Source organism: Ictidomys tridecemlineatus, chromosome 12, assembly GCF_052094955.1.
Source record: "Ictidomys tridecemlineatus isolate mIctTri1 chromosome 12, mIctTri1.hap1, whole genome shotgun sequence".
NCBI classification, from domain to species: Eukaryota; Metazoa; Chordata; class Mammalia; order Rodentia; family Sciuridae; genus Ictidomys; species Ictidomys tridecemlineatus.
Window position 1 is genome coordinate 76271012 of NC_135488.1, and position 20085 is coordinate 76291096.

Genomic DNA, 20085 nt, shown 5'->3' on the forward strand with positions numbered 1-20085 from the left:
GATGGGGAAGGCTTAAAATTTTGTTTGAAGTAAGGAAGATAAAACATTGAAACAAAGACTACTTTGGGTATTCATTACTCAATGTAATTATGATTTTTCTAGAGAAATAGGCCTAGAGAGAGTACAGAGGAGCGATACAGCAAAACACACACCATATGTGTGACAAATACCTCTGCCTGGGCAGTAGCTCCTACTCCTATGTGCTTGCCTGGGAAACATGGGTTCCAGTTGTTGAACTAGGGAAGGATAGGGCAGCCAAAAGAAAGAGGTCAGGTTCAGAGGGTTTGCTATAGTTTTGTTGTTATTTATGTATATCTTTTTCCTTTTTAAATCTAAAATGCTCAGCCTTTGATGAATTCACTATCTGGGAAGATGGAGAAATAATTTTACCATCACTGGTACATGGATACGAAATCACTGAAAAAAAAAGAAGCAACCAGCCCCAAACTATGATGAACAAACTGCACAACAAAATATTAACTTGGACAAAATTCCATGCAGGCTTCCTACGGTCTTTTCCCATATCTTAATTCACAGAGTTTTTCCTTGAAATGCCAATTATGATAAACCAGCACTTTTATGTAAAAAGAAAAGATCTGAGTCCTTTAATACATGGAAGAAGAGAGGCAAGCAGGATGCTCTGCATTGAAGGGTCTGATAAGCCAAGAGCTGCCAGGGCTTCACATGGAACAGGCCCTGCAGCTCACCCCAGAGTCTTCCACGGGGCATATTTTATCACAGACCCAGATTAAAGACCAAGGGCCACAAAGGAAACCACGGAACTGAATGGACGAAAGGAACCCCCAGCACAAGTTTTGTGAGGCAAGTGAGGAGAAATACTAGTCTGACTCCTGAGGTTAGTGACAGTTCAACTTAATGGTCTCTGTTTATGTACAGAGTAAGTGCTTTGGGTCATTTTAAAGCCATGAAGTAGATTAAATAATCACCATACTTCTTAGTTACAATTACACTAGTTGATAGCACCAAGTAGAACGCCAGGGAAAATATCCTGTCTCCTGAAGAGCATGCTGAAATGGTTTTGCATCTAAACCTCACCCTTTGTTGGATTAATAATGAATTGTAACAAAAGTTTATACAACTAAAAGTGGACTTTAACACTCTTTTCACACCTCATGTCTGCACTCTCCTATTTCCTTATATTTGGGGGTGACCCTCTGGATAGCAATAGCTCATAAAGAAGTCATTTTGGCATTTTAGGAAGAAAGCCCCTCTGAATACAGTCCAGGAGTCACTATCACTTTAAAACAAATTGCTCTCTGTGACAGATAATACATTAAGACTCCTGTGCATTTGAACTTACATTCTAAAGAGGACTCTCTCCCAGACTCCAATGCCAGAAACCTAAACTAAGACATGTTCACTATTTCATGATTTCCTGTCTCTGAATATTATGAGACCCAATATTTTGACAGTGTTCTATATTTATACTACACACACACACACACACACATAAAGGCACAATTGCACATTTTGTCACCACACAAAATATTCCTAGGTAAATATCTCTTTTTCCCCACCTCTTATACATGTCATTTGGCCAGGAGGCATGGATATTGCTACCTTATTCCATGTTTTGAGCAAGTTGTGTTTTAATCAAACTTTCTTTTTTTTTCTTTTTTCTTTTTCTTCCTGGAGTTAGTAATGATCAATTAGATATCTCCTTGCCCTGCACAATTAGAGAGCATCTCCCTCTCAGTATATGCTTCCTACTTCCTGACCCCTGAGCTCTTCATAACTGGAAACAATTCTTTTTTTTACATCAAGACAGGATATATTGGAAACATGCAAATAGGCAGTTAAAAGTCTCCCCAAATAAGCTCTGTTTTTAGAGCACACTTATCATGAGTATGGTACAGATCTGATTGATCAATATTATCATTATTATTATTTTATCTAGACAAAACTCTGGTGAGGATTTTTTGTTTGTTTGTTTGGTTTGGGGTTTTTTTTTTTTTTTTTTCCTTTTTCTGTCTCACAAAAACCAAGTGTTCTCCAGCAATGAGGCAACGGAAAAAATCAATACTTGCCATGTACCATGTAACCAATAGAATAAGGGGAATGATTTATGTATGGATGGATGCAGCCTGAATCAGCTGGGGCCTCGTACAGAGAGCGAGAAAAGAGAGGGGAAGAGACAGAGAAAGAGAGAGAGAACAGGGGGAGGTAAGGAGAGGCTCAACTGCAGTGATTATTTCTACAGTGTGGCCAGATTTTTTTTTTTCCCTTCCTGCAGCAATAATCCCCCTCTCTGGCTCTGCAGGACATAGGCAAAGCCTGCAATTTGTGGAATATATGATGGCTCAGCTTTCCCCTCCTTTCCTCAGTCATGAGGCCATGTTCCTATTAAGGTCCACTGAGAAGAGGAGAAAGATGCATGGCCCACAGCCCTTCAGCCTTCCACCCTACGGAAGGCTGCTGATGGGTTGACAAGCACTAGTTGACAGAGCCTCAAATTACCAACAGGATTCAAAAAAATAAAAATAAAAGCACCCCAGCACTGCTTCCTAAGAAGACCAGCGGGAAAGGCTTACAGACAAAAACTACTCTATGCCTCAAGAGTTTCGGCTGGAAAAAATAGTTTGGTTAACTGGAAATCCAAGGCGCTGCAGCATCTAAAGGTATTTAATCCTGAAGGTAACTTTTTAGGGTAGCTGCTACTCTTGTTCAAAGCTTAAATAGGAACTGTAGTTATGTGCTTATGGTGGGAAGGTACAAAATAGAAATCACCAAACCCAGCTACTTCACAGCTGGGTAGCTGGTCCTATTGTATATGGAATTCTGGTAGTGGTGGCTTTCGGCTGAGTTAATCACTTGCTTTAGAATGACATTGTAAATGTATTTTTAAATGTGAAAATAGTTTGTAAAATTCCTAATCCTGGCTTCAAACTCAGGATGAACCTTATAAGACTTTGTGAGAGGCAAATTTGACAATTTATTTGGAATATTTTTGATTTTGAGATGTATGTAAAAAGGTCTAAATTTATTTTTGTAGGTTATCTTCTCTATACATTTTGCTTGAAAATATAAGAAGCTTGACGATATTATATTTCCACCAGTCTATTGAAGAAGACTGAATTATGTCCTTTTATGAGGCACATTGATACCTTATAATTTTCTTTATGTTTTTATATCCTCTAACTCAGATGCAGTGTTAACATCACAGTTAGGCATTCCCCTAAAATATTTTATACTTTGTGTATGATTCATTATACCACACAAAACAGTGAAAGATATTTTAAATACTAGCTATGTCAGAATAATGCCGTGTCATTAATGTTTCTTAATTTGGATCTGATAGTGTTAATACCCATAAACTATTAAAATAGTCTCCCCACCTTTAGTTGAAAGTGTCTATTCAACTTAGTAGTATCATAAATTCTCTTGATAAGTGTCCTGTAATTTTTTAAATATATGCATTTACCTTACACAAATTATCTTAACGCTGTTGACAAAATGCCATAGTGTTTTTCAAATATATATATTAACCCTGTAAAAATTACCACAAACTCTCTTAACAAAAATTCCATGTTGTTTTTTTAAAATATGGGTATTCAAAGTATACTAGATAGCAATTTTAACATTTTTCTACATATAATTTATTGTCTAATTTTTTTTCTTTCATTTATCCTCAAATTATCTTTGTATTTGTGACATTAAGATTTATAGTTCACATTATAGTTAGGTTTGCATACATAGGAGAAAGGATTAGAAATAAAGTGTGGATAGTTAGAAACACATAAAGAACTATTTTCAGTAGTCCTCATCTTTTAATATGAGTGCATATTTTAATACTATTTTTATACATGTTATTGAAGAGCAGTTAAAGTGAAGCATTATTAGTTATAAATCAGTACATACTTTTATGTCTTCACTTAAATACCTAGTCACTGAAAGATTGGATCTACCCTGTTCCTTATGAAATTATTTGGGGACGATTTCTGTGTAAACCGAATAAATACGAATGATTTTTTTTTCCCTCTAAACAAAAAATGAGAACAATAAAAATTTAGTCCACAAGTAAACATACACAGTAAAATACCTCTCAGTAACTGTAATATACAGACTGATTAGCCAAGACAGCGCAGATCTTGCATACTGGTTTTGAATGGGGGACCAAGGAAATAGTGCTGCATCTCTCTGTGTAAGAAAAGATTAACATTGTTTTTCATGCCCTGATCTTGACCATCATTCTCCCTCCCACTCTTCTATTGCCCCAAACAGGTAAAACAACAGGAACTATTACCGTCTTTACAGTTGGTTCCCCTGCCTCAGCTGCGCTGTCCGGGTGAGGATTAATAAAGAGAGAAAAATCTGGAGATAGTCCAAGTAGAGGGAGGACCGTGAAGCTCACCGCTGCAAGTGCCTCGGCCACAGGACAGTCTTCAGCACCCTGCAAGTGGGTTTGTGCTCCCCAGAAAGCTAAAGCCTGTAGGAACCAAGCAGCAGTCACCAGCAAGGTACTGCTCAACTGTAAGGTAAGCAGCATGAGAACCTTACAGCAGGTTTATTTTTAGAGATGTGTTGCTGCCACTTAAGAAAAACTGTTCTCTTTTAGCAGAGAAAAAGATTAAAAGCCTGCCAAAGGCCACAGAGAGTGTTTAATGAGTCTAGCCAAGTCAATTACATTATTTGAGATGAGCCTCACAACCACAGGTACCTGGGGTGGTAGCAAAAAGAATTCTGGTCTTAAAGAGAGAGAGAGAGAGAGAGAGAGAGAGAGAGAGAGAGAGAGAGAGAGAGAGAAAAGTGTGTTGATAAACTAACTGTAAGCAGAGGATGGGTAAATAAGAAGCCCAAGAACTGGATTCCATTGTTACTTCACAGAGTCTCCAACATACGTCCTTTTGTTTAAAAAGTTTATTTTTATTAAACATAACTTTTTGAGTTCTAACAGAAGCTGATAATCCTTCACCCCAACATGAGATTAATTCCCTATAAACATCTGGAGTTAAGATTCATAAATGAAACTCTTGTTGGCATCTTACACCGTGACAGAAAATAAAATTCTTATAATGAACAAGTATCTCCAGTGAACACCAGCTCTGGTTTATTCTCCTTTATCAGTGGTTAAAATTTCACTGATGAAATACTCATTAAAGAGAAAATCAATATATGAGCTTAACCGCCTGCTTTATTTTAATGCCTCAAATTATTTTAAAAACTGATTAACATGAATAACTATTTAGGAAGTACAACAAATGAAGGTCTTATGTTGCTATTCTTGCAGCCACCAAAAAAAAAAGAAAGAAAAAAAAAGATAAATGGATACGTAGTTCTTATTTAGTTTTATTAGTCCACTTAATAAAAACAAACAAAAGAACTGATTCAACTGATTCAAACATGTTTTAAGGTCTAATTTCATCTTTACATTATGAATAAAAATAAAAACATTCTAATGTTAAAAATAAAAAAAATATTACTTCTGAATAAGTGGTATACTGCTTATATCTAAGAGATAACTCTTGTACATACTTTCCGTGAAAGAAATATTTCTTGATCATTTCCTTCTTTCCTCCAATTAATCTTTAGCAGCCAGAGCATCTTGAATTGGTCTAGTTTAATCTGAACATAACTGGGTGGCAAATTTCTATTTCAAACCTAAACTAGCTCTCTTTAAAAACAAATAGAAGTTGGATTCTATTTAACAGGAAGGCTAAACAGGGACAACAAAATGTGACGATGCGTTTCTGTTCATTGACATACTGATAAAATATTATTACCTGGACCTCATAGACCTTGCCCAGGCACAAAAGCATAGGCAACAGTCTACAGAAAATATTTAAAAGATGGATGCTCAGACCTACACTTCAGCTGCTTCACTAGGTCAAATGAGGTTCCTCGGCCCTCGTCCTGGCTCTTTGCATTTGCATCTTTATATGTTATGAGGAGACATAGATCCTTTCGGCTCTCACAAAGCTGTCCAATTCAAGCCACAACCTAGAATGGTTTGACTGTATGGGCTGCCTCATTTATTTCAAGCAGAATTTTTCTCTAAGGATCTAAATGAGAACACATCCTCCCTTCTGACCCCCAGGGAATAATCCAAAAGATGGGAGGTTCCTAATAAAACAATTAATTGTGATAAATTTCTGATTTTTGCTCCTTCGTCCAGGGCTATTTCCATGGCAACATCCTCTCATCCTATTGTTGGGTTCTTCTTCATTCACACAGCAGGTTAAGCCCAGGGCAGCCAGGGCAGGCTGATGGTCAGCCTTTATTTTCTCTGGCCCTTCAACAAAGGTTAGTTGGGGTCACCAGAAGCCAAAGGGTAATTACTTTTCTTCCTCAGGGTTAAAGGTACACAGATTGCTATTGGGACAACTGTATGGATGACCTTCAGCTTTTAATGTTCAATCTTCTTTTCTTTCATCAGAACGAATAAGTATGATATAGCAATCATAATGCAACCCCCATGCTAAGATTTAGAGCAGAGAGCCAAGCATCTTTTTGTAAAGCTAATAGACATTAGCATAATATACCCTTGAAATCAATTTGGAAAACCCAATGCATTAAAAAAGGTTTCCTATCCCTTAAATAGAGAGGAGGGGAAAAAAAAAAACAATGGCAGAAAACTGCAGCTGTGTATGGGTTTTTCCTATTGAATTAATCTGATATGCATAATTTCTCAGGCTTCAATCATTTTCCTGAAGGTTTATTCTTTAACGATGAGAAGAAAATGGAAGCTTTCCTGACTCCATCAGGGCTCTATGTGTTCCCCTTTAAAATACCAGTTGTAGCCTGGTCCCCCTAAATCAGACTGAATTGAATTTGCACTACATACGACTCTCTTAAAGAAAGTCAGCCTCTAAGATAATTGGGAGTGAGTGTGTCTTCTGAAATTCGATTCTTAAAACACTTTGCCCCACCCAGTTCTCTATTTCAATCTGGAAAGTTGAAATAAATGATTGCTTTGGACTCCAAAAATGGAGCCGGGCTTCAGTGAGAATACGTGTGTCATTTTTCTACCACCAGGTAAAAAGACTTTCAGCTCCCTGCATGTGATGGGTTTGTAGATGGCTCATCTCAAAAGAGACACAGAAAGGGGTCTGGTCCCTTCTCAGGGAAGGGGCTAGGACCCTCTGAAATGGACCACTTGACCCACAGCCTTAGCCAGAGGGAATCATCCTTCTGGGTCTCTTCATCTTTGTTCAAGAATTTGCCTCCATAAAAGGAACCCAGGGGACTGAAAGCAGAGCTCCCCTACTGATAGACAAAGGTGGAGACACTGTTTCTGCCCATTATCTCAGATTCACCAGTTCGTGATCCAAGAGCAACCAGACACTCGATTTCCTTCCAGGCCTCTGTCTCCCAAATCAGCTTTGACCTAGCTGTCTCTCCAACACCATCTTTGCACTCTTCATATTAAGTCATCCTACTGCTGAGGAGTCACTGGGAACCCTCCAGAGCCACCTCCTGAGGCTGACACTCTAGGTCACTTCATCACCACTCTTCCATGTGGCTCAAACTCATGTCCCAGCCTCTCTGCTTTGGCCACTCTGTCTTAGTAAAGAAGCCTGTAGCCTCCTGTGTGTGGCATCCCCAAGATTATACCTTTTCCCCAAGTGGCAATTCTCTTCTTCAATTCCTGCTTCTTGAAAAGGTTGGTTCACAATTTAGTTCCTTCATGAAATCCTTCATGATCTATCCTCTGTTATATCTAAATAAATACATGTGATAAGAATATATGTCATATGCCTATAACATATATTATATACATAACTATCCATTGAAGCTGTAGAAAATGCATCTAAATATATGAATCCTGTTAAGTAATAACTTCAAAAAACAAAACAAAACAAAAAAAAACAGAGCTTCAGATTACTCCCATTACAAAATCAGGGGCCTTTTACAACAATAGTTTTAAATTAGAATTTGTTACATAGTTGCCCTTGATATTCATCATGGCAAGTTCTGTTTTTTTTTTTTTTCAGCTTTATTTTTTATTGGTCTGCCTTAAATTTCACAAAGCCTTCATAGCTGTCATTCTTGAAAGCAAAATATTTTGGCATCGTCATATCACAAGTCCCCAAAATTATCTCCTTCATGTTCTTAATGACTATCAAAGAATATGCATTGTTATTAGTTCATAACAGACAAGGCTGTCAACTCTTAAAATTGCCTCTAAAGTGGTCGCCTGGAGCTTCAATAAGTGTTAGAGTGATGAGTTAAAACATGGTAAACTTTAGAAAGTTATCTTCTTTTTTCTGCATAATCTCTCCCTTTTCTAGTCTCCACTCCACCATCCCCACATGCCAACCTCTGTAGAGTCCCACCTCACATCAGGATTTGAATGTCAGTAGGCCATGCCTACCACAGATCCGTTAAGAAAGATGCCTGGCTGAAGGTGAAGTATTTAGCGATAAGCAACGCATCTCTAAGGATAGCATCTCAGGCATTTTGGCAAGGAAGATGTGTTAGCAGTATCACCTGCCTGGACTTGGCCAGATCATCCATTGAGTGCTTTCTGAGCCAGCAACAGATTGGAAGAAAAGCACCTGGGATATGTTAGGTCAAAGCATCTGACCAGGAGTACACAGCACACATTCACTCATCTCAAAACGGAGATGAGTGACACAAGCATTTCTCCTCCTTAGAGGGAAATTCAGACAAACACCATTAGTTGCTTCTTACTAGCTCTTTCATTTGCTCTTGAAATTCAGTCATTGGTTTCATGTCTATGATAAGCTTCTCTCTTATTTTGAAGAAAAGAATGTTACAATGAGAAGAACATAAAGAGAGATACAATTATATAGATGGATAGATACATATTTCAACATAGAAGTATTTTTACAATCAAAATCAATTCTTCCTTGTGTGCCAGAAATAGGTGTGACTTGTCACTTCTTCTGATTGGCAGCTACACATGTGGGATATAGGGCTGTCTCTGAAGGAACCTGCAGCAGAAACTTCTCCAGCAGTTGTTGAGTAGTTGAGAAGTTACAGGAAGTGATAGGGAAGAGGCATGGTCCAGAACACTATGCTCCTGAGCCAAATGAGTGACAGGTGTCAGTGCCTGGCATCTCAGAGTAAGATGATGTCCTGAAGCATGGAGCACTTCTGGGACTGACAGTGAGTAGAAACTTGGGAAGAAGACTGGAGCAAAGAAAAGCTCAAATTTTAGCACATGGTATTAAATACAGATATCTCCTCCTCAGCCCAGAGTCACTCGTTCAGTGGGTCCCCAAATCTTTCTCCAACAAACTGCCCTGTGATTATGATGTTTCCCAGCTCTAGACCACACTTGGAGTAGCTTTATGGTCATTTTCCTATCTCTGGATTTGACTCATCTTGTGGTTAAAAGGAACCAGCACCTTTGCATTGGCCAAAAATTTTCTCTCCTATTCAAAAATGCTTTGGATTTTGTGATTTCTTGACACCAATCTCTCCCTCTGTTCTGACGTTTTGCTTCACTTTGACATAGACAGTTTATATGAATCTTGTGAGTCCTTAAGAATAGGATCTTTTCATTTTTATTCAGCTGTAAGGCCACTCTGGTTTCCTGCAACTGAGGCAAGAAAATTTTCTTGCCCTTCACCAATTTTTATCCAGAGAACCCATTTCCACAAATTTTAAATCCCTACTTCTCTGCCAATCATTGGGTGATTCTGTCTCTTCTCTAATGTTGAATGAGCTAGGATATTGCCAAGACATATAAGATGACATAATCCCTTTCACAGGAAGCTTATACTGTTTGGCAGTAGCTTAGTAGGGCCAGACAGACAGACTGGGTTCAGGTTCCAACTTCACCTTTTACTGGCTATGACTCTGGACAAATAATTTAGCCTCTCTTATCCTCAGTTTCCCTTCCTACAAAGTAGGGATAATAATAATAATAATAATAACAACAACAACAAATTTTATACACACACACACACACACACACACACACACACATGCATGTATACCTCACAGAGATATATGCATATGTGAAGTTTAGGTATACAATGCATATAAAGAATATAGTAAAGTGCCTGAAACAAAGTAAGACCTGGATAAATTGTAACTATAAACCCTCATTGTGAACAATTAGCACAATCTTTAAAACTCCAGCCCATTGCTGGGTATGGTGGCACATGTCTGTAATTCCAGCAACTCAACTCAGGAGGCTAAGGTAGAAGGATTGCAAGTTCAAAACCAGCCTTAACAACTTAGTGAGGCCCTATTGCAATGTAGCAAGATCCTGTCTCAAAATGAAAAAATTGAAAAGGCTGGGATGTAGCTCAGTGGTTCACTACCCCTGGGTTCAATCTGCAGTAACAAAATTAAATTAAATTTGGGCTGGGGATGTGGCTCAAGCGGTAGCCCACTCTCCTGGCATGTGCGGGGTGTGGGGCGCTGGGTTCGATCCTCAGCACCACATAAAAATAAAATAAAGTGTTGTTTCCACCAAAAACTAAAAAATAAATATTCAAAAATTCTCTCTCTCTCTCTCTCTCTCTCTCTCTCTCTCTCTCTCTCTCTCTTTAAAAAATTAAATTAAATTCCAGCTTTGTAGCTTTCTTGTTAGGTAGTTTTGGAGAACTTAATATCTCTTTGAGCTTCATTTTCTTCAGTTTTAAATGGAGATAATTCGTCCATCCTGTAGAATGATTATGAGGCTTAAAACTAAAGATACATAAAGTTCCTAGCACTGTTCCAGAAGAGACTCCATCCATGACTTCTATAAGTAGTAGTATTATTTGACATATTTCCCTTCACCCAACTATGAATTCGAAACTTTTGCATTTGTTCCATGCTAGAATTCTATAAAATGCATTTGAGAGATGTTGCCTGAGATCAAGTGTCCTTTCCTCTGTGGCCCAAGTGCAAGTCAAAGAAGACAAACATCATTTTAAAATTGTTCTCAGGCAAGCAACACACATTAGCTATATATTATGTGCCTTATTCCATGGTAGTATTGTTATGAATCACCAGAGTGAGATTTCTTAAGAATGTATCATGGAAAACCTAAATTGGGGCTCTCCAATTATTCAAGGACATACAGACTCTGGGCTGGGTAAGAGAGGAGAGATCACATTTTATGTCTGGCAAGGAAAACATCTCAGGTTTGCATTAGGAGAGAGGAAGTCTTTCTCAGCCAGCCAATGTGTTTGGGGGTATTTAAAAGCATTGCTACAAAAGAGTTGAGGTTTACTGTGGCTGCTGCCACTGTTTGCTCAGGCAATTCTCCTGCTGCTCAAAGAATGTTCTTAATCATGATGTAGAATATTGTGCAAAACCAGTTTCCCAAGATAAACTTCTTCCCCACCATCTCTCCAGCCCTGGGATTTGAACATAAGTAAGTCCTACCCTTGACTTTGAACTCTGGATTCTGAACAGTTCCTTGAGGAATCTCTCACTGTTTCAAGTCACTAATTAAAGCAACAACATGGCTTAATTTCTGTGCTCCTAGAAGCCAAGGCAAGCCACTTCCATAAGTTTTAGGATTTCTTAGACCAATACAATTTTTTTATTTTTATTATTTTTAATCATGAGACTCAAAATAGAATACTCACCTTTTTCCCCAGTAAAGAAGTTTTGTTTTGTTAACTATTATCTATCAACATTTTTATTTCATTAAATAAAAGACATTTTATCATTAAGAAGTGGAAACACAAACTAGGGACGAGAGGAGAACCCGCCTTGCACACACACACACATGTGCACACATTGCAGGGTCTTCCCATTCTACTCTCAAGAGTGGAACGTGACCATGGAATGCCAAGCGGCCCACAAATGCAGGTAGGACCCCTTCAAAAAACAGTCACCTGGAGTTAGGAGATAGTCCTTTTCAGGTCCTGGATCCCCTTGTCACCTGCTGTCCCTCGGCCTCTAATGAGAAGGGTAAAAGCCCCCAGTGGAACCCCTCTTGCCTGCAGTTGTGCAGTGCTCTCACATCCTGGCTGAGGCTGACTTTGTCCCTTCCAGGCCCCAAATACAGATTGCTAGATGTCACTTCTAGGCTGTTGGGCTATTTCCTGACCCGCCTCACCTCCCCAGCATTTCTGGGCTCCACTGGACAAGCATTTGGCTGGTAGATGCTCACTTATCTGCAGGATGTGGTGCATCTTATTATCCCCTTTTGTGGATAGATCAAATGAGTTCTAAAATATCAAGAGTCTCACCCCAGGGACCCAGGAATGAGCCCCCCTCAACACATCCTGTTTGAGTCCCAGGACAAGGTAGAAACAATATGAAATGAATTTCTCCCCTAGGCAGCAATGAGGCTACATGAGTAGAATTTTCCTCGATGCTTCAGGCTGAACACTCTTTTGTCCCATGTCAATTCAGTAAACACTTACTGAGGCCCTATTGGTTGAGCTAGATGCCTGGAATACAAGTATGAAGAAATGTAGACTCTGCTCTCAAGGCAACAGTCTACGATTTATTTCTTCCTGTAGGCCCCAGAGAACTTGTGTAATTTTCATACAATATGCCAGAGACCCAGACCAGCAGGTGTGATGTAAGTGCCTCAGGCAGACGATAAAAACCAACCGCAGCGAGTACAGCAGAAGAGGCTCCAAGGGCTCTCAGGGATTCTTTGCCAAGTGCTAATCTACACGTAAGGACACATGTAACCCAGGTCTTTCTGAGAAGCTCTTCCTTTTTCCCAAAGAAATGTGATTCGTTCTCCCTTGAAGATACTTGAAAGAAAAATTCTGTCATATTTTTCTTCATTTTAAAATTTTCAATAAAAGCAAGTCCTTGGATTAAATCAAACAGAAGACAGGGAAGGAGACACTGACCTGAGTGAGGGTCAGTAAACACTTTCTAGTCCTTGCTCTGCCACCAAGCAAAATTAATACCTTAAGCAAGTCAGTTCCCATCTCTCCAGACTGTTTCCTCATTTGAAAAACAAGACAGTTGAGCTGGCCGCTGAGGCTCATATAGCATGGCTGGGTACAGGGGCTGCTCTAGGGCTCCACACATGCTGATTGACTTGATTGTCACAACACTGTGACAAAGGACATTTGTTTTTATCCCCACTTTATAGATGAAGTAACTGAGACACAAAGAGATGATAATGGTCTTGCTCCAAGTCATGTCTAGCAGGCAGCAGAGGTGGGATTTGAACCCACTCCAACTGTTTCCAGCATCTGCTCTCTTGCCCACTAAGATGTGCCACCATTCAGCAGCTGAGGAGATTTAGATGGTACTAGGGTCCCTTTCAGTGTTTATGTTCTATGGTTCTGTGAGTTTTAGACAACTGCTACAGGCTCAAATTACATATTTTAGGGCCAAGGAAGCAAAAAACTTATTTAAAAACTTTTTATAATTTATGAATCAAAACTATAACTTATACCAGTAATACATATATATGTGTGTGTGTGTGTTTGGTTTACATATATAGTCTAAGTGCTTTTACAGATATGCTCACTTTGGATCCTAATTGAATCTTATGTGAGAATGGGGGAACATGGCAGCATCCACCAGACCAGAAAATGAGGCCCAGAGAGGTCAGTAGCTGACTTTGTCACTGAATAAAACCAGGGGATGAGTCTTCCTTCTCCAGCAAGATCAGAAGCCTCAGGCTGGAATCCTTAGCCTATCCAACCTGAGTCACACACATCCTCCAGGCCATTCTCTGGGCTTCAGTGGGGACCCACCAAACTCTTAGCAATGAGGATGGAGCTTCTCCCCCTAAAGCTCTCCTTCACTCCCCTCCCTTGCTGGGTCTCTCACATGGATCCCTGCATTCACGATGATCAGCCCACTTCAAGTTCAGATGCGTGTATAGAGGGACTGCTGCAGAATGAGCTGCTGTGGCCTTGAGCCCCAGTTCAGGCCTTCTAAAGAGCAGCCTGACCTTTCAGCATCTGCTAGCTCCTCTGCGTCCTTCCTCCATTCTTTTGAGGCGCCTCCTCCTCTGCACTAAAGGAGACTGCTCTCTCAAACGTCACCTGCAGTGTCCCAGTCCAAGGAGCAGCTGTTTGTTCCCTGGACACAGCTGGTGCTTTCCCAGTGTTGCATTCTGCACCCATCTTTCCCTTCCTCAGGACTACACTCCCAACAGTGCTACCTTCAGATCTCAAGCTCTTTCCCCTGCCTGTCTCCCCTGTCACCTCCTTAAGGAAGCCTCTCCTGCTCCTTTCAATCAGACATGATCTATTTTTCTTCAACGGCCTATGGCACATTGTTTCTTTTTTGCCTTCCTCATGACATGCTCAAGTTCTGCTTTTCACTGCTATTGGGCTTACACATTCCTATCCTCATCAGCTTCTCCATAAGTGCACTGTATTTTGCTCCTGGCAGATCTGACAGCAGTGCCTGGACTGATATATATCTGCTTGACCTTAAATTCATCTTCTTCCACTTTGTAGGATTCTCTCCCTGAAAATACACAGCAAAGAAAAGCAATCATGAGATTCTAGTGTCTTTACCAAATTTTTCCAATTGTGGATGGATGATTTTTTTTAAATGAATTCCTGATGGACAGTTCAGCCTCGAGTGAGAACCTGCTTTCCATAACCACCACGTAGCCTGTCTCCAAAGAGGTTTCCCCAAGTGAACGTGTCAACCTGAGACTACTAATTGGACTTTGAGCTCCTCAAGGTCCTCAGTGTACAGCTGCTGTTTTACCCCAGAAAGAGAGAGCTAGGGATAGAGTGAGTAAAGGTGTCAATCCCAGGAAAATGTCCTTGCTTTATTAGATACTTGCTTTTTACTTCAGTTAGTTGCTTGAACTGAGGCAGAAGGTGGGACCCGGAAAAAATAACTGATGTGTTTCATTTTTTTTTCTTTTACCATTTTAACCTATTGGAGATGAAATAGTTTTATTTAGAATGCTGACACTAACAGAATTAATTTGTAAGAGTTTAATTTATTTTGCTGGTGGTGGTGTGGGGAGGGGGGGACGTGGACCCACTAATGTTTTCCTTTAAAGATAGCAAAACTGGTCAATGTGAAAATATTCCTAGAATTTTCAAGCCTCTTAGAGTTTCTCTTCATGAATATGCCATTCTATGAGGTAGCTTAAAACACAGCAACTTGTGTTTGATAGTGTTTTTTAAAAGACTTATGGATCTGGACTAGAATCAGAGGATCTGTCCATAGGCCAGTGCTGTGGAGATTAGGTTTAAGAGAGAAGATGGCTTGAGGCACCAGGCCTCCCCTGCTGCCCACATCAAGGTAAATGTTGACCCCCCTTGGAACTTAGGGATGACGCACCAGCCAATGGATGTCCATGGTTCTAGAAAAGTTAAGAAAAAAGGCAAAGACACCCTCCTTCTTCATCACTAATCAGTTCTTCAATCTTCAAAAATTATCACCCCCCCTTCCAAAGACTTGTTTCCCAATTCCTCCTCTTGGACTATTTCTATGCCATAGATCTACTGTATTTCTATTTATGTTTCATGGCCCTTTAGAGGGCCACAAGACATTATAGAATCTCAGATTTATTTTTTTGTCCCTCAAACATTGATTCCCCTGCTCCCCGCAGGGTGATATTCCTTTGTTAAGGATCCATGTCACAGATCCACCTACCCAGTAGGTTGAGAAGCAACAGGACACTTCCCAGGCACCACCCAGGGTTCCTTTCCATCTTTTCTGTCCCTCCTCTTTAGACTCAGTAGGAGCTCATACCTTGTAGGGCACAGAGCTACAAGACCCATGGTGAGTGAATGACTGCTCTGTGGAATGCCACGGCGACATGAAGGCATTAGGGCAGAGAGATTGACAGCAATCCTAGAGAAACTGTATGTTTCGTTCAGTGAAATATTAGGGCCCACAGTAGTAAATATGATACTAATAATTATAAGACATGGGTCAATGGGCAAAACATTCTGCAACAAAGTTATCCAAAGAATGGTATTACCAAAGCTCAGAAATTAGATATTCCATAGCCCCTTTAACCAGCGTAGTTGTATAAAATTGGATGTTCCTTCCATCTAGTTCATTTTTTCAATATTATAATTAATTTAACAAATAGTCTGCAATTTGTACACCTTCCCTTTTGTCTGACCATTTTATAGGTACAACATAATGATTCTAGTTATTAGCTCACTTTAGGCCAAAAATAATAGGGCTAATAATACATTAGCCTTTCCATTATCAATCAGAAAACTGCAGGTCAGCTCCTGGAATGGTATGTTGCTCAGCACATTAAATCCTTGAACTCAGCAAAAATATATAAACACTTTGCCTCTGAAGTTATGGTTTAAGAGAGGCAGGGTAAGTGGGAAATGAAGAGGACAATCAATTTAGATTGGTTTAAATGGAAGAATAATGGATTGCTATTTTTTCCCTTTATCTAGTGTAGAAACTGAGTGTCCAGGCAACCATTTTGGTATTAACGAAGTGGCAATGAATAACCAATGAAAGATAAACTTCTCAGCCTTTGCTTTTGTGGGAAACATAAGCATCTGCCATGCACATATCAACCTGAGAGAGAGCCAATTTACATTTACCAGCTAACATGGCTGAAACATGTTAAGAACAAATTATTCTCCTTACTTGGGCACCAGAGGATTTGGTTTTTCTGTTTGAAGGTAGTGCCAATTCTGTATGTCAGTCACTACAGGCTCCATGAGTTTATTATTAATCTCTTCCTTGGTTACCTCCAACGTTTTGAGAGATCAGTAGTGTTCCCAGGTGAATCTCCTCCATAATAGTAGCTCTCTTCACAAAATAAGATTAAAAATGTCTGTTTTGATTGACATTCCTCTAGCAGTATCCATAAGAGGGGAAGCAAATGAAGAACTGTGGGCTAATTCAGTCATGCCCATTTATTTCCATGTTATCTATGGCTGCTTTTCCAACAAGGGTAGCACATAGTAGTTGCAAGAGTAACAATTTGGTCAGCCAAGCTAAAAATAGTTAGGTCCTTTAAGGGAAAAAAAAAAAAGTTTGCTGAACTCTATTTTACAACATGGATTTTTTTTTTAATTTTTAAAAATTTATTCTAATTATTTACACATGAAAGTAGAATGCATTTTGACACATCATACATAAATGGAGTGTAAGTTCTCATTCTTCTGGTTGTACATGATGTAGAGTTTCACAGGTGGTGTCATAATATATGCCATAGGGTGGTAATGTCTGATTCATTCTATTATCATTCCTACCCCCATAGCCCCTCTCCTCCCTTCACTCCCCTCTAAGTCAAAGTACCTCTATTCACCCCCTCCCCATTGTGAATTAGCTTCCACATATGAGAGAAAATATTTGGCCTTTGGTTCTTTGGGTTTGGCTTATTTTGCTTAGCATAATATTGTCCAATTCCATTCATTTACTGGCAAATGCCATAATTTCATTTTCTTTAAGGCTCAGTAATATTCTATTATGTATATATACCACAATTTCTTTATCTATTCACCTATGCAATGTGGATTTTTTTAAAAATAAACATGAGAAACAAACTTAAATCCCTTTTCTTCCCTGACTTTAGAATTCAGAGTTTAGAATTATTTTTAGAGCAGAATGACAAATGATTGTTTTCCTAGCCCTGGGAATGAAATTTAGATATATAAACCCAGAAATAACAACTACTCATATGATATGGATTGTCTATCAGTTGTCTGCTATTTTTATTGAAAAGTAATATCAGGCTTTCTTTTTGAACAATAATCATGGATGTCCGTAGAGAGCAGGCTAGTATACCTTCACAGCTCAGAGGTTGTCTTCTAAATCAAGGAAGCATTTTAGGGAAACAGGCTATAGAGAGAATTTAACGCGTGTACGTATATTTAACATTAATATACCAAATGATCTTTCAAAGAGCATTAAGGGAAAAAATAGTAATTAAAGCTATGCTGTTGCTGAGTGTGACATTAGTTAAGGAGAGTCAGAGATCTGAGAACATAACTATAGCTATAAGTGACTGCTTTCCCCTGTACAATGGTGTGCTTGCATCTAAATTTTTTGAAGATGTCTCTATGCTCATTAAATCTACTCTCTTTATTAAACATCAACTATTATATTTATTCAATTTATTAAATATAAGTATATAAGCATCCAAAATATCTACTGCATAATGCCAAGACACAAAGTTACAAAAAGACATGGTCCCTGCTCTCAGAGAATTTAAAATCTAGTAGGAATATGAAGATCTACAGATTCTATTTTACACAGATTTTTAAATTTCAAAATATTATCAAATATATAGACGTAAGAAAACCTTCATTATTGATTTAGACAATTGTTTAATTATTTTAACTCACATAGTATGGAAAGGCCCAACTTATGTACCCCTAAAAGATTTCTCTTTCCTTGCCAGGTGCCCATAGTGACTGAAATCCTACTATATATTAGAAATTCATTCCTTTAAGTTAAGCATTATCCCTACTTCCTTCCAATACCAAAGGCTATTATTAAGATGTTTTTCCCTAGAGATATTAAGTTGTTGATACTTTAAACATAAGAATCATTTAAAGAGATTACTGCAATAGATTGCTTTTATTTATTTGGGTAATATCATTTAAGAATTACCCATGGGTGAGCTAGCATATTATCATGTTATTCATTTATCAGATCCCTTTGCACTGTGAGAAATAGGACCCCAGCCTTGTGAAGGCAGTGGGCATTTGATATGAAAAGGAAAAAACAAAAATATGCAAAAAGGAAAGGAAATCACATAGATAAGCTTAAATGCTTCACAATCTATCAAAACTGGGCAAGTGTGAGGAGTCAACACTACCAAGAAAACCAAGAGTCAAAAATGAATAAAACATGCTCTTTTACCCCCACTCCTAAAAATCAATCGCAGTCAATAGTCATATCGAAGTAGGATGATAGCGATAAAGGGAAAGAGAAATTTCCCATAAATTCTGTGTTATTGATGACTGACCACACAGAGGCTAATGTTCACAACAGGAATGAGCCTTCATAAACGCATGCATTAAAGCTCTGTTCCATTCTAATGCAAAAAAATAACCCTTTATTAACATTTCTATGCCTTGATCATATGCAAAACCACAAGGGATTACTAAGCTCAAAGCAAAATGCAAAGTACTGAAATCATAACACACTTGTGGGTAATTTAAATGCATTATTATTCATTAATTAGCATTAAAATCTATAACAAAACTGAAGATTTCAGTGAACCTATTTCAAAGGACAACAGGTGTAAATATGATTTTATAAAATGACTCTAAATTTGCCTCCCCAGCAACAGCTGATAAGCCTCCCTGAATCTTAGCAATAGATGTTTTATCTACTTTTCATTTTACTTGTTGTATAGTATTTATGTGCAATTGACCTAATACATGTTATAACATATAAACATCTTGCTGGAATTTATTTATTTATTTATTTGTTTGTTTATTTATTTATTTATTTATTTATTTATTTATTTATTTATTGATTGATTGTGTTTATGTAGGTAGGCTTAGTTCTATGAAATTTTGTCACATGTAAAGAAAAGAGTCTAAACACACCAAAATTAAGTTACCACTTACCACGGAGAATTACATGTCTGTCCTCCTATAGTCACACTCTGTTTCCTAACACCTAGCAACCACTGATATTGTCTCCCTCTCTATTAGTTTGCCTGTTGAGGAATGCTCTATAAACAGAATCATACAGTGTATAAAATGAAATTATCAGGACATCTTTCTTTAAAGATGTATCTATTTTTATTTTTTAAAAATGCATATATGACTTGTATACATACAGTCATGTACATATATTTACATGGTATAATATTGCCTGAAATATTATAAAAGTGTTTTTAAGCTCAATTTGATTAATCTGTAAGACATTAAAGACAGTCCCGAGGGGAAAATTTGCCAGAGTGCCCGCTGAAGAGTGAATCATGACAGCAGAGTCCTTGCATTTTAAATGGTTTAACACCTCTTAGGACTGGACTCAGTCATGAAACTCAAAAAGCATTTGAATATTAGAGTATTTGGAGCAAATCCCTGCAGCATTACCCTCTGTCTTTGGGGGCATCACTAGAGAGAACGCTCAATGGGAAGGCAGGAAGCATGCCTGCCAGGTGCAGTCTCCATCCTGCCTTCTCTCTGACTCTTTAGCAACAGAGAGACTCAGGGATGATTCTGCCAGGCACCGGCAGATAAAGAGTTAATGGCTTCTAACCAGGCCATAAATTAACCTGTTTTTTAAAAAATCTGTAGGAAGAGGTGCTCC

At 38.5% G+C, this 20085-nt stretch overlaps 1 long non-coding RNA gene across 1 annotated transcript in view; it reads left to right on the forward strand.

Annotated features, from left to right (window-relative positions):
• The first annotated feature begins 1977 nt into the window (after window positions 1-1977).
• The window catches only part of LOC144369600 (uncharacterized), a 38112-nt gene continuing 20004 nt past the window's right edge, over window positions 1978-20085 (forward strand). Inside the window, exons 1-2 of the long non-coding RNA XR_013429389.1 lie at window positions 1978-2639; window positions 4243-4496. This is a non-coding gene — a long non-coding RNA (uncharacterized LOC144369600). The remainder of the gene's footprint in view (window positions 2640-4242; window positions 4497-20085) is intronic.